This window comes from Coturnix japonica, chromosome 12 (assembly GCF_054131305.1).
Source record: "Coturnix japonica strain WE chromosome 12, WE-NBRP24, whole genome shotgun sequence".
Taxonomy (NCBI): Eukaryota; Metazoa; Chordata; class Aves; order Galliformes; family Phasianidae; genus Coturnix; species Coturnix japonica.
Genome location: NC_140674.1, coordinates 16,348,293 through 16,364,494, shown reverse-complemented (window position 1 = coordinate 16,364,494; position 16,202 = coordinate 16,348,293). Strand labels below are relative to the sequence as shown.

General features: G+C 37.4%; 1 long non-coding RNA gene across 22 annotated transcripts in view; it reads left to right on the top strand.

Moving 5' to 3' along the window:
• LOC107318221 (uncharacterized) overlaps window positions 1-16,202 on the top strand; it is a 228,877-nt gene that overhangs the window by 151,504 nt on the left and 61,171 nt on the right. The gene's annotated exons all lie outside the window — the stretch shown is intronic.

Here is a 16,202-nt window from a genome sequence, read left to right as displayed (position 1 = left end):
GCGAGGGGAGCAGGTTCCTGCCTAACAGGGAAAATAACCATTCTTGGAGCGAGAGGTGGTGGGGTTAGAGGGGATGGATTTGAATGAAATGTGCTTTTCATCTTAAAGAAATGGAATTGTAACTAACTACTGAAAGTAAGGAGTGTGTTACCTGCAAAATGAGGTGTTTCAGGAGCAGCTATTCTGCAAATGCATATGTTCCAAAGGCAGGATAAGGGTAAAAGGGAAAGTGTTTGACCTGGGGGTATTTCCAGGGCAGGCAGAGCACAGACACTTAGTGCTTTTGAACTGCTTTGCACTGGATTGCTTTCACTTTTTCTCTCTCTTCTTCTTTCTCTCTTTCTTACTTTCTTTTTCTCATTCGTTTGGTCTCAGAATTATCTTAATGCTTTGTGGAAATGCTTCTGGGGGTGCTGTTTGCTGGGAATAAAGTAGATGGAGAACAACTGAGGGTAAATAAGATTCACAATCAGAACGATGCTGTCAGTAGTCCAGTTTCTGAAAGAATTTGTGCTGTTCTCCTATTCAAGTATGTTTTTCTAGGGTTTATTAAATGAATTCAACTTTAATAATTGTAAGTGGGAGATCCTGTAGCAATCAGCATGTGAATATATTTAAGCTGCGATGAACTAGATTAGATGCACAGCAAGTATTCATTTATAAACATACAAATGCATTGTTAAATCCTAAACTTTAATGTATGCATTTTATCTTAAAGCATTTCCACCTTTTTATTTACAAGTTATTTTCTGTTCAGATCATAAGATCATGAATTATTTTATTTGCTTAGAAGAGTGACTTTATAAGCCAATAATTTCATGCTTACTGTAAATGTGGGAGGTTGTTTTTATGGAGTAACAAATTCCACAACCTTTATTTATTTGTTTTAACGTAAGTAATGTACTGACATCTCAATAATAAGTGACCAGCTTCCAAAAAAATCCTCTACATGTTTCCCTTTCTGTCAGGAAGATTTTTGCAGAAGAATGCCAGCTCTCAACATCTCTTTTCCCTGCTACAGTGTGAATGTTTTTCCCATCCCCCTTTTAACCCAGGAATTAGAAGAAAGTACAGATGATGCTTGCTTAACCCTGCATTTAGTGCCAAGCAGTGATGTGCTCCCTATGAAACCATTTCTGACCCTCTGCTTGCAGTGGTGAGCCTGAATTTTTCCCCTTCCTTGCCCATCATTGTCAGTCAATTATGGGATGGAACTGAACCAGAAAATCTGGTACAGTCTGGCAATTAGTACAAAGGGTTTCCAGTCTAGTGTGAAGACAGAGATGCAAGAGCCCCAGCAGCTAGAGAAATAGTTTTGATTGGCCATGGACATTGCCTTTTAGTGCTGCTTGGTTACTTCCTAAAGATACTGGCTCTTCTACCCTACAGGTCTTCTCCTTAAAGTACTGCATTACGGGCCTACTTTTTATAAGTCTTTTGGGAAGTGGGGGGGTCTTCTTTTTTTAGCTCTAGCTTCTCCCATTTGCAGACTGTCATTTTAACCCATCAAACAGACACATTTTGACTTGTACAACAAAGAACCAAGTTATCAACATTCACAGAAACTGACATTTTTAATTCAGGCTTCATTATGTCTTTGGTTTCTGACAGTGAGCTACAAAGACATTTAAAGTTTTCTCTTTTTTTCATTTTAAATTCAGCATTGGGATGTTTATCTTTCTTTTAATGCTCATATTTCCCTTTCCACCTTTATTCTTTAGTAATACATAATTAGCATTATCAAAACCATCAGCTATTATCCACTATGACTTTTGACCTTCATTTTAATCTATCTGGAGTTTTCTAAAATAAATTGTAACATAAATTCTGTTTGTTACGCCATTACAGTAAAACATAATTAAGCTCATTAATACGTTCATCACAAAAGTAATCTCTCCTGATATTACAAAGATTGAATGGATGTTTACATATATGTAAACTTGTCAATATCTGGTATTGTAAAATAAGAATTAATAATGAAACAAAAATTATAATTAAGAAATAACATACAGAATTTAGCGCTTGTCATGTATACCTAGCATCTTCAGGAGTTACCATTGAGTCTGTAGCTGTCATTTCCTAGTAGCTGAGAGCAAAAAATATCTGGTACAAGTTTGACTGAAGTTCAGAAGAAGAGCCAGTTGTACCAAATGAAAAACTTAGACAATTATTTCCAAGAAATCTAGTGACTTCACTGAACACATGAAGACAGTACTCAGTCAAATCCTGCTCAGAACTAAAACAGAGTATAATTAGATAGCAGTGCTAGCAGTTGCCAATGTAATAGGAACATCAGGCATTCAACCATAACCATAGTGTTTTGTTTGTGAGAGTTTTTGTTTTCATACGAGTCAGCAGTTTCTGTTTTATGCTTGGGTAGCTGTGTATTTGGGATGTTGCCTTTTGTAGTTGTTAAAAAAAAAAAAAAAAAAGTAAATGTGTGATCTAATCTTCATACATATATGTGAAATATTACAAATACATGCTCAGAGTTTATACTGGCATTCTTTCTTCGTTCTCTGTCTCTGCATAGCATTACTGTGGGAATCCCTGAAGGTGGCTTTAGACACATGATGACAAAATTTTCCATTCAGTAGTTAAATGCTCTGCTCTTTTGCTCTATTAATGGCAAGCAGTATAGTAGCAGGGGCTCTAAGTGTGATGACAAGATTAGCACATTGCCTGCTTCAATCAGGCACCTCTTGTTTCTGTATTTATCACTGGTCCTTCCCGGTTGACTGATGGCTGTCACTGGATGGCTTTCTTTGGCTAGAAAGAGAAAGAACTTCCTGTGAAGATGTCAGCAGTGTTGTTGAGTTCCAAAGTAGGTCATTTGCACTGAAAGTCTACATAGAACAACGAATTAGTGGCTTCTCTTGTGGATCTTTTGATAGTGTGCGTGGGAAAGGATGCAGTAGTGTAGTGTTTCACCAGGAATATGGTTGCATGGTGTATGTCAAAATCTAACGTGGTTACTGGTAACACAGCACCAAAGGATGAACTGATGATGCTTTTGATAAGAATCCTATGGAAAAAAATTATTTTTTGTTTATCAGAAAAGCCCAAACCAAATGGTAATACACATCTCATTCAGGGGAAAGAAAATGGTAACTAATTTTGTCTTGTTCCAAAGGATTATTATAAAGACACAAGAACAACTGAAATTTTTCATTATGTGCATTTCAGTTGATAATGGATAATGGTAATGACTGAAGAATACACACTGCAAATACACTTTAGTTTGATTTTTTTTTTCCGTTGTTTAAATTCTGTTTGTCTTCAGTGACCAAGAAAATTTGGCTTTGAACAGGGACTAGCATGTCTCAATTTGTTGTTCTTCAGTCATGAGATTGGCCTTCACGCCAGTAATGCACAAACCTAGCTGTGCTATGTACTTTGATGGTGAATCATTCAGTTAATAAGTTAATACATTTGCTATTTTCAATTAAATAAATATCTTCTTGTGGGTTTCGGCACTTTTATACTATGCAATGCTTTTATCTCTATACAAATGTTTTTATTTTCCCCCCCTTTTTTTTCTATAAAATATTCATATGTATTTAAAAATAGCTCATACTTATTAGAATCTTAGAGTTGGAAGGTAACTTTAAAGGTCCTTTGTTTCAACTCCCCTGCAATGAACAGCAGAGGGTTTCATGGCTTGATCAGGTTGCTCAGAACCTTGCCAAGCCTCATGTTGAAAGTCTCCAGGGATGGGGCATCCACCACAACTCTGGGCAACCTGTTCCAGTGCCTCGCCACTCTCACTGTAAAAGACATCTTCCTTATATCCAACCTAAATCTAACCTCTTTATGTCTGAAACCATTTCCTCTTGTCCTGTCACCAGAGACAATGCTAAAAAAGTCTGCCTTTTTTCCTATAGCTCCCCTTTAGATACTAAAAGGCCACTCTCAGGTAACCACAGTGCCTTCTCTTCTCCAGGCTGAGCAGCCCCATGTCTGTTTCACAGTGTTCTTTGAAAGAGAATACTGAGACATAGCAGGGCTGAATGACATTGTTACCTCTGGTGTATGTTTGGATTGTCCGGTGTTAGTAACTGCCATCTCCACTGAATGAACTCTGGGCAAACTGACCAGCTGCAGGATCTACTCTTACTACCTTCAGTGTTACAATTCTCTCATCTCAATTGGTTGATTATCAAGCTTTAATGCTTAACTTTCACAACTGTGCTGCTCCTGAAACCCATTGCTCGGTGATCTGTCACACTGCTGAAGAAGTTTGGCTCAGTTGTTGATTTCATTGCTGTTCTAGAAAATCAAGCAGCATGTCAGTAGAGATGAGCTGGAACATACTTCTGTTGTGAAAATGACATAGCGTGTTTCGTATACATGATATCTGTAACTACAGGAGACCTCCCTCTGTTCTTGGTTTCTCATTTTTGTGAGGATTTCTGAACTTGTGGAATCAGCTGCATTCTTTGTGCATACAGATGTCCTTAGTCTGCTCTTAAGTGTACCTGCAACTGATGGCTGGGTCTGATGGTGTGAGAAATGAGCCAGGCTTAAATGTGCTAGCAAAACATTTCAGATTATTTGTCGTGTGGAAGATCATGAGAGTTCAAGCACGTTGCCTGAGCTATGAACTACCAGCTTTCCTGATCCTGGAAATATTCCCTTCATGTGACAGTTCCACCTCAGCCTTGTAATGAGTGGTAAAAGCAGCTGGTAAGTGCACGCTATAAGAGTTCTTTAAAGACTTAACAGTCTTAGGCTCCAGGTTCCCACTGACTTTTGGTTCAATTATCACTTGGCTGAAATTCAAAAGGAGTAATGTACCCAGTTTCTTTATGCTATTGCAAATTTCCTGTCCGTGGTCTTACAGTGGGCTATGGAACAAGTGAGCATTGGCTGCTAGTAGGCTGTGATGAACATTAAGAAAAAAAAGAGATTGGATTGATGTATTTCATGAGATTTTATACAAAGCTAAAGCAATTGGCATTTCATATAAAATGACTGGTTTCATATAAAGGAGAAAGAAAAAATGACTAGTAAAGAAAAGGTGATAGCAGTTTTTTAAAGGACAGATACCAAAAGTACAAGCAGAAACTATGCCACTGCAGATTATCACAGGCTGTATGCTGAGAAATATCTTTGGTTAACATGGCATCATTAACCAAAGACTCAGAAGGGAGTTTTACAGGAATCAGTTAGTGACATGTCTAAAGGTGTATCATGAGCCTCCAGAGAATCAAGTGATTAAGACACAGAAATGGAATGTGACCACCAAGATGCGTGAAACTGCATTGTATGAGCATTCAAAGTAATAGCGTAACAAGGAAAAGACCCACTAGTCAACAGGAAGATGTGATGCCATTGACAAATGAAGCTAAACAAGAAGAGGTATGTAATTCCTGCAGTATACAATAGTTTACTTTTAAAAGGTCATTGGAAGCCTAGCACAAATAGTATCTGTGGCAAGAAGATATGGATAATTTGTAAGACATTTTCTGATGTCCTAGGTGTTTCATGGCCTTGCAATTGCGATGTGAATTGAAGAGGTGGCCACTCCCTCATTTTCATTTCAGTGCTGGCACTGACCAGAGAAGACACAAAGAAACTCTTGTCTTCTGGAGGTATCTACAGACAGAAGTATTTTGATGGCTGTGGAGGCATTTTGCTCCTGATCCATGCTGCTGTTCTGGCAGAAACCTCAAAAACAGACACAGATACTTCAGCAAAACATCCATTTTTGTTTTATCATTTGTACATTTTTCTAAAATGGAAAAGCAATCTGAAATGCTTCATATTTTTCATTAATAAAATGTCATTTTCAAGCAATTGCATCCATGAAATTTTGGCTTAAAATAGTCGAGAAATTGTTTTGAAAATTTCAGAAAACACCGTGCTGCAACTTAAATAAATAAATAGAATCCAAACTTTCAAAGCACTTCCAATTTTCCCTTTTCTTTCTTTGTCAGAGACTTCTGGCAGAAGTGTTACTTCTGTTAGAGCCCTAATCAGATTAAGTTGGATCCACACTTTGCATGTTCTCCCAAGCTAATTCCCATGATCACTGTGCTTTAAAACCTTTATTAGAGGCTTTTGTTAAAAATGCATCACTTTACCATCGTTATTCATCCGACAAGAGGAGTGGATTCAAATGTACCCTTCTTTCAAAGCTGTGTTTGTCACTGACCTTGGATGCTGGATCAAGAAGAGAATTAGTTTCTAAACTGTGTGCAATGCCAGGAACACTGGAGAGAATTCTGACTGGCTTCCTTCTAGGAGAGGTGGTTTGAAAACCTCATCATCTGATGCATTACATCCATCACAGCAAAACATACTAAAAGTACTCGAGTGTTGTTAAAAGACATAAAGTTTCAAAACTGGCTATTGTCTCTCTGGAAAGGAGTTGTCAAGATAAAATGAAGGAGGCTTCACTGTGCAGCAGGAAATCTTGGGTTCTCAGTTTGAAAGAGGAGATTATACCTTGAGGTGCATAAACTCCCTTCTTTGATTCATAAGCAAAATGGAAGCACAGTGACTGGTGATGATACCAGGTTTTTCAGGCAATTAAGGCAATGACATTTAACACGACTGACTGGAGATGAAACTCAGCAACTCATCCTTAAAATATCAACTGAAATTCAGTTTAGATACGAGTTACAGAGGTGTGTCTGTGAAAGACCAAAACTTGGAAGAAAATTTTTAAAAAGGCTTTTGTCTGTGTTACCACCAAGGAATGTGATCTTAGTTTTATAAAGGTGGTCCATGGAAGAATATGCTTAGTGGTCAGTGCTGCTGAAAAAGAAAGTGAATATGAGGAATAAATTGGAAGTAGGTAGAAGATAAGCACAGAGTATTTATGCCGATATATATATCCATGGTGTACCATATTTTGCATCCAGTCTTCCCTCTGTCTTTTCAAAAACAAGCAGTAATTATGTCTATAGGTTCACTCTTCCTCTTCAGATGAACTAAGAAAGGATCTGTCTTCCATGGTGCACCTAGTCAGCAGTCAGATGGAAATGCTGACAATCAGAGGTGTTAAAGTTTCCAAGTTTCAGTTTAGTGTGATTTTTAAAAACCTGGGGAAATTCATAAAAAATGTATCAGTATATAATAGCTGAACAATCTCTCCAGGAGACTTTAATTTCTGATTCTAATCTTTTCATCTCAATCTGCTGGGTCAGCTTTGCACTTCTCCTTGTGTGCACAATGGGGAACAATGTTTAGCTGATGACAGAAGTGCTGGATAGGGATTAAGTACCTCCCAAGCTGTCTGTATTTTAGTAATGGTATTGAAAGTCCCACAGTCCCTGATTTTCTTCCCTCCTACTCGTCCAACAAATTAACTCCCAAATCTGAAAATCAAGACATAACTTCACTGAGCAGAGAAAATGCACCCTGCAAGTTTTCCTAAATACTTGCTCAGAAAAAGCTTGTTTGATTATTGTAATTGATTATCTTTAGCCCCCAAGCATCAGAATTCTACGTTGCACTCAGTGTGTAGCTTGATGAGATGCTGGGTTTGGCAACAGTTTCAGGGGTTCCCACCTCACCATCCCCACCCACCCGTTACTTTCTGGCCCATGCTCCAGGTTTGATCCCCTCGCTTCAGTGCAGATTCCAAATTAATTTGTTCCAAATATTCACTGCTGTCAAGAGCGCAAGTCACACCATGTGCTCTATCAATGTCTTCCCTTCTTCCTGTGATTGGATAAGTGCTATGGATATGTGCAGTTAGAGAAAGATAATGACTTGCTTAGTGGAGTTAGCCTTCAGCTTTACCAGCTCCTTGATCAAACCGAGCACTAGTGCAAATGCATGGCAGCTGGAGCACAGCCATGGTTTGGAGATGGGTGGGTGGCCTTTTGTTAGGTGTTAACTCAGATTTTGGAAAGTTTAAGGTTATTGTGAAGTTGCTTTTCCCATTGTGTACTGCTTATATGTCTACATGGCAAACCTGAGTCCAACCAGTAATAAATAACTGTTGGCTAATGCAGCAGTAGATTTTAAAGAAAGATTCAGGCAAATCCAGATCACTACAGTCTAGTATGCTATATGATGTCTGGGCTTGGGAAACATAGAAATTCTAACGGATAATAAAATTAGTGTGATACTGAAATTCTCTGGAGGAATCTACCAAGTCGAACCCTGGAAACACAGGTGAGATCATCTGCTTCAGTTTTCACTGATCTTTTACTGAGGTACACCACTAAGGGTCTTTAAGCAAATAAGATGCACTGGAACAAAAGGTAAGACCTTCACATCAATAAGTAACTGGTTGAAAGCAGAAAGCAGAGTGTAGGGAAAAAAACGGTTAGTTTTCACAGCAGAGGTTGGTCATGACTGAAATCCCCACAGAGGTCTGTGCTATTCAACATATAAGTAATTGGGAAAAAAATAGAAAGGTGAATAGTAAGGGGACAAAATTTGCTGATGGTGCTATTACTCAGGAGAGTTGTGAGAAGGACCAACTATGGTGCATTGAGAAGGATCTTACAATACTGGCGATAATAGGCAAAAAAATGACGTGAAATTCAGTGCAGACAAATTCACACAGGAAAAATAACTCTGTCTTTACATATGAAATGATGGGCTGGGAACTAACCATCACTTCTCAGAAATGAGATCTTGAATTAAATGGATAGTTCTGTGAAACTGTCACCTCAAGAACAGTTAAACCAAAATTTTAAGAATAGAGAACAAAATAAAAGCCATCATTATAACACTATTTATATCCATTGAACACCTGTACCTTGAATACTTTGTGCATTACCAGCCTCCTCAACTCAGAAAGAACTGAGTAAAATCAGAGAAAGCTGAAAGATGTGACAAGAACAGTCTCCATGATAGAGTGGGTACAAGGAGTATGATCAGGATGCAGATGGAAAGGATACGACCAGGGCTGGGGCAGGCTAATAGGGATCTATGAAATATGGATGCCATAGAAACTGCGGGTAGGTACTGATTCTTTGCATTCAGTTAAACCAAAGGGTATCAAATTGAAGTTGTTCATGTTCAGTATTAGAAGTGGTAATTGCTCAGTGCAGCATATAGTTAAGTTGTGGGACTTCTTATCAGATGACATTGTGGATGATGAAAGTTCACATGAATTTGGCAAATGATTTTTAAAAATATGGAAAACACACATGGAAAAATGTGATGAACTGCAGCATCAAAATGGTAGATAGAAAGAGGTAGTAATGCATAAGAAATGGGGCACACAGGAATATTTACAAGGCACTTTACTTAGTTGAATCTCATTAGCTATTTTAGGTTTCTTTTGCAATCCATTGGGAGATAAATTCTCCCCATTTGGGCAATGGAGAGCACCTGAATTAGGGTTTTCTTTTGAACTTGGCCTCAATGGACACTTTGACTCCTGTAACTAGGAAGGTAAGTGAAGGAAATTAAGCTGGGTGCCTAACACCGGGTGACACAGATACCATAAGCTGTGCTGTCCTTTAGGGAGGAGTTGCTGTCATGTTATAAGTTCTGTTAATAGATTGCTGTGGAGGATGAAACTCCAAAGCCCATCTAGAGACTCCTCTCGTGGCACTTTCATTTAACAGTAACCAGGGACTGAGGATTTGGTTCCAGGAGAACACAACTGTAAAGTTACACTGAGATGCTCATAGTCAACTTTGTAATCAAACCACCAGTTGTCTCTATCCTATACTAGACTGTAAATAATTTGTCACTTCTTTTAAAAGAGCATCTTTGCGACTCAGCATATATTCCTTTTGCCAGGGACTGCTTTTGTCAGCAGCGTTATAAACTGACACTCTCCAGATATGACACATTCTGTTTTATTGTCTGAGCACTGTAGAAGAAAACAACCCATTCTGAGACCTGTGGAGGCTACCTGGAGTTAAAGGTGTGGCAGCAATGTCTCAAACTGTGATTCATTTTGAAGCATTCACAAAACCAGTGTGAGTTCACTAACTTCTTTCACCCATAGCTTTAAGCTGTGTGTTTTTCAGAGATTCAATTTTTCTAAGTTTTTCTAGGTAAAATAGACAGCAGCTAATACATAGTGAGAGAACACTCTCTCCCTATGTCTCAAAATATATTGGCACAGGTGAACAACTTGTTTTTGAAATAAATTGCCTTTTTTTTCTGAGTAACATTTGCCCGCTCTTTTTCTTTTACGATTACCTTCCTTCAGTTGTTTCAGTTCATTTCCTCTCACCATCTTATTTTCAGTAATTTTTTGCCTTTAGTCCTTCTGGTAAGTCTCAAACCACAATCTTTCCCATGGAGAAAATGAGGGCAGGCAAGTTTGTGATGAGGGTAGACTTTTGAACCATGAAATGCGAGTGTTTAATTTGTTGCAGACAATTTTGTCTATCTCTAAGAGCTGTGTCCTTTTTATATTGCTTATAGTTCTGTTAATGTTTGTGAATTGGGAGCATAAATACTATTTAAAAATATACTGGAAGTGGAAGGGCAAAACAGAAGGAAATCTTAAGACTGTAAGGCGTGCATTTGTTGCCAACAACACTCAGACAGATTCTTCCTTTTTGTAGCAATGCCAGTAGAATATAATAATTACTCATAGTCAGTGTTAGTACAGAAATTTACCATCAGTCTTTATTTCTCAGTCGTTATTTAGAAGCTCCTGTCTTTTTATAATCCTCAATGGTTGAAGTGAAAAATGCTTTATTTACGATGTTTTTAAAGTTATTTTAAGGCTTCTTCTGCAATTTGTTTTGCTCTTCATGTGAACGCTTTCCACTTAGACTTACTTTGCTGGGTATGTCCAAGTTTTCAGTACTGACAACAAACTATTGGAGCTGGTGTATATTTTATGTTAGTTTTTGTGGTGACCTAAGAGGCAGCTGTGACAGAAAGAAGTAGCCAGTATGTGGTTGACTGAAAGAATAAATAACATAAATAACAAGAGATTTTGTTAGCAGGTCTTTAGGTGATGGTGATTTTTGTCACCTGCTGCTGCGCACCTTTTCTGTCACTTGCTCATTTTTTTGTGTCTAAAAGGGAGGGGGCATGCTCTGTTGGAGGACGAATCTCTCTTGGCCACATATTAGCATGATGGCTTACTTGAGTATCAAAGAATTGTGTTTATAATCCCCTGAATTATAATTAAAACAGGTTCTGAAATCATTTTTAAGAGCTAAAATTATGTAGAATTTATGCATGGTGTCTTTTTAATAAACAACAAAAAATTCATTTAAATAAAGGAAGCAGTCGCCCCTGGGTTCTTGAATTTCCCTTTAAAAAGTTGAGCTACTCTTAACTTATTGATTTTGAAGCCACTATAATAAAGAATTAGTGAAGGAAATATTGCTTTTACTGTTTTCAGATAATGCTTAATGTTGTTGCAAATTATAAAATTTAATTAGCTATATAAATGCCAAAGGAACAAATAATGTGCTATTGTCTTGATATCTTTCCAGAAATTAGTCTTTTAAAACAAATTTGCCATATTAATCATCTAAAAATATTTTTGATCACTGAATTAATAGTTTGCAGCCTGTTTTCAGGTATTCATTGCCATAGGTGATTGCCTCTTAATTACTACATGGGCGCATTCTATTCACTCTTATTAATTCATGTTTTCTGGCACAGTCCCAAAAGGCAGCCTTGCCCTATATCTTCTAATTACTTCTATAATTGAATTTGCCCACTTTTTCTAACCTATTTTTTAAACTGACTGTGTTTGTTCATGGTTTATTGTGTCTTTTTTGTGTCAGTTCTCTGCAAGCAGAATGTACATTGATTCTTTCCTCGTTTCTCATTAATTTTCAAGAGCTTTGCTGCATGTCTGTTTTTTCAGCCTGTCAGACCTATTGCTGGACCAAAAAAAAAAAAAAAAGATTCTTATTATTAAAGGTTAGGTAAAATAGACTGAAGTTAATTAATTCATTAGTAACTCTGAGCCAATTACTGAAGCCTTCTCTTATTTATATACTTGTTAACAAGACAGAGATGAGAAAGGCCTATTATAGGCACATGTCCTTCAGAAGTTGGGCAAACCCTCTGGAGCATATGCGTTTAGTTTCACCAAAGAAAAAGAATTGATTCCAAAATGAAGACTTGAAGATCTGGCTGGCAAATGCTTCATAACCTGATGGACCTTTTCGTGACCATCTAAAAGATATTTTGGGTCCTGTTTTTTTATCACAAGTAATACCTTCTAACGTTTGGCCTCATGAAGCACATACCTAACATATGAATATAAATATATTCACTTACAACTCCCCTAGAATTAATTCATGGAATGTCTGGAAATAGTAGAACAAAGAGGACCTACCCATGCATATCTATGCAATTAAGACATGAGTTGCCGATTGTGACTTCACACAATTTTCTTGTATTGATTAATGCAAGGAGATATGTAGCTGGAAGAAAAGAATTGTTTGTAAATATTTTTCATGTGATGAATGTCACATGAAAGCTGTGTTATTCTGTCATCCAGAAACTACAGTTTTATACATAAACCAGGGCATGTAATGAGCGGCTCACTGATCAAGGTCAAATGTTTAAATTCATTACATTAGCAGTTATTTTAAGTGTTATATTCAGTACCTGCACTTACATTTTCCAGAGGCTAAAGCATTGCAAAACAGTGAACTCTTTCACTGAGTGCAAGAGCGTAACTCAGCTTGCAGTGCTGGCATAAGGTTGTTTACTTTTCTAGAGCTACTTAACTGGGATAAAATTGGCTTAGCATAAACTTTGTGTATTCTTCAGTTTGAACTGTGATCATTGTATCAGAATTAAGTAACGCGTTAAAAATAAGAGACAAAACATGGCTTTGGGTATATCATCCAATCAGTCCTTATAGAACTTTAATACAAACATATTTAACAGAAAGAAAAAGAAGTGTTTGAACCAGTGAGGAGCGGGAGGGTTGACTTAGTCCAATCGATTAGATTTTGAAGAAAACTTGGTCCAAAGTTTTAGATTTAAAATGGTACAAGAAAGGCAGTTAGCAAATTAGCTGTAATTTTGAGTGTTTTCAGTTCCCACTTAGAAATAACTCCATGGCTATTTCAAACATGAGAGACAATAGGAAGAAAAGGAATAATCGAATGAGACATCTGAAAACTCACCTGCATCTCATCTCTATTATAAGGTCTGGAAATAATCACTGTGCTGTGCCAAAATATTTGTTTGCCTCTGCATACATCCTGGAGCACACTCTGCTTTCTCACCCCCCCCTTGCGTGTCATATGGCTCCCTGCAGAACTGGGGCCTTTATTATTCAGTCTTGCTCATTCATCCTCTTCCTGAAATCATCTAGGAAATAACAGGCTGATTGGAACTGATGATATCTTGATCAGATCATTATTATTTCTGGTGTGAAATAAATAAGCAATTAATTATGGGAGTGCTCTAGCTGCTCTGTAGTTAGAATAGCTTTGAAATTCGCACTTAAAACAGATATTCACTTCTTCACTGTGTATGAATTATACGACATGCTTGCCAAATGTAGTTGTTTATTTGTGGAATGGAAAGTTACTGGTTTGGAGAACTTCTCAAGTACGTCTCTTGATTTGTTGTAGTTATTGGCAGTTCTCCTTAGGACTGCTGGCTGTGTTAGTGAGCAGAGGGACTCGGATCCTTTCAGTAGAAACAGTGCAAACAGGTTTTTGAATGTTTCCTGACAACTGTAGATGAGCATTTAGAATGTTCAGAGTTGTAATGCAAGGAAATAGATGTTTCCTTAACACTGCATTTTTTCTACTGATGAACTGCTATTGAAATCATTTTTGTAACTGTGAGGTGTGTATTATGGGGAGCAAATCACTTATTTGCCCCTCACTTCTTGCCATTTAGGCAGAACTGTGTGTTTGTATTAGCTCCACCCAGACAGCCCCTATAATGAAGTCAGTAAAGGAAAAGCACCACCATGACATGGGTTGTGTTATCAGAATCAGGGAATCCGGGCAAGTAACTGGAGGTGCTGAAATTTAAGGTACTCATTGAACTATGTTATATTTTGTGGGTTTTTTTATAACATGTATCGATGGTGACGATATTATTAAACTAAAATAACAAAAAGTTGTGCTGATTACAGTATGGAGAACAACTCCAGATAGGGAGGAGCACTTTTTTATTTCATACAACACAGTACAACATAACTCTAGCATTAGAAACAGTTAAAGTATGCAGTGTTTGCTGTCTGAAAAGCTCCTGGTTTATCATGTCTTTTGTAGTTCTTGCATCTTTTATAAATTTATTTCCATCCTTTACTTACGTTCATGTTACGCTGTGTTTAACTCTACTCTGTCATACACACTGAATTGAAAAAATCTCTGTAAGCTATTTCCTTTCATAGTTATTGCAGCTCTTCTTTACTCAGGGTACCCTCTAACACATCCTAGTAATATTCCTTTGCCTGTCTTCTTATCTCACTTCACGTGAATGCATTTTGGCTTCTGCACAGCCACAGTAGCGCTTTCTACTTAATTCCGTATCTTTTCAGTAACTTCATGTAGTCATCAAGGAACTTGTAAAGATTGCATTGACTTCTAGGAACATACTTGTTCCTTGTGGCATTCCCTTTAGATCATTATTGGTTCTTCTTTGTAGAACATCCTGTGATCACAGCAAGTGTATATGCTGAGTTGAAGTTGAAAATCAAAATCATCATTTACATACAACAGTGCAGGGATACTGAGATTTCATGTATATGATGTGCCAGCAGCACAAACCTTACTGCCTGTTTCGTTGTCCTGCGTTTCTACTGTTTGGCTGTCTTTGTCCTTCCTGGTACACTCTGACAATTAGATGACTAATCTGGAGATATTAAAATATATGTATACTGATATAGTGAGTAGAATCTTATAATTGTAGGTTGATATTTTAAAAAAAGAAAAAGAAATTGTAATAGAGGAAACATTTCAAAATATTTTCTGCTACTTTTCATAAAGCTAATGTGAAGTAATGCTGGTTAGTGTCTTGGATATTGGGGTTTTCCCTTTATATCAGAGGCTTATTGGAAAACAGGTTATCTGATTAAAACACTGAGTGTTGATCAGCAGCATTCCTGCCTTCCTATCTGTGTGCTCTTTGTTGACTTTAATAGTAATTGGAATAAATAAGGAGTATGAAATAAACTTAACATATTAAAGAAAGGAGGGTCCTTCAATGAACATGGGCAGTTTCCTGTCTCAGGTCAGCTACAAGGCAGGGAATTCAGCATCCAGCCTCAGCCCAAAGCAAGGCAACTGAGCACTCAGGGCTCTGTGCAGAAGCTGACGTTTCTTTCTGGTTCTTGATGGAAGAGGTTTGTTAGATCTTCCATCCTTTGGCACTAGATGCACCATGAAAGGAATAGATTTCTCTAGTTTTGCTCACCACTGCAGCAAACTCAAGCATGGAATCTTATTTTAGGATCTGTTAGATAAGCTGTTTCCTAACTGATATTTCATTATCTTCCCAAGTAAGCTGCAAATATTCAATAAATATATTTTCTCTTATTTTAATCCTGAAGAAGAGGAGAGGTTGTCTCTTGCTTCCAGCCTTAGTCTAGCTCCTAGATTTCAGTATTTCATATAGGTAAAAGGGTACATGGGATCTATTGGCCTTTTAAAACCCAAGACTGCTCAGGGTCTTTCAGGTCAGTTTATTAAAGCAAATAAGATGTAAATTAATAATAAAGAGAGAAATATATGATTTCAAGTGGAAATTAATAATATTTTAACACAAAGTTTTAGTGAAAGATGTCAGCCCAATAACAATTGTGGATCAGGGGGACTGGGCCCATCCTTTTGCTTGTAACATGTTTCAGCACATCTAGAAATGTAATTGTATTCCTTATGGGTATCCAGACTGCTGGTAGTAAACAAATATGAGTAGTTATTATCTGCATGTTGGCATTATGTATTTTATTTCTACAGTAAGTGCCACCATTCAAATGCCAAACCTGTGCTTAACATTGTGCCAATTGGCCTCCTCGCTGATAAACCTTGACAGTACATTGTTCTGTTGTCAAGGGGCATTATCCTAGCAATTCAGCAAAAAATTTTCTTCATTTGGACAGAGCATCTTTTAGACATTCCCTTCTTCTATTGATTTGTTTTCTCCTGTCCCTTTCTCCTTCTTTTGTTTTCTTATCATAGCTTCAGGTTATTAAGTGCAAAGTATTGATGGGAATGGATGGTTTTGGTCGATGGAGAGCTAATGCATCCCTAATCCTGCCATTGTTATAGAGTTGTGCTTTACTCTGGTTCCTGATGGGGGAAAAGGTGCAAAGCTCTTGATCC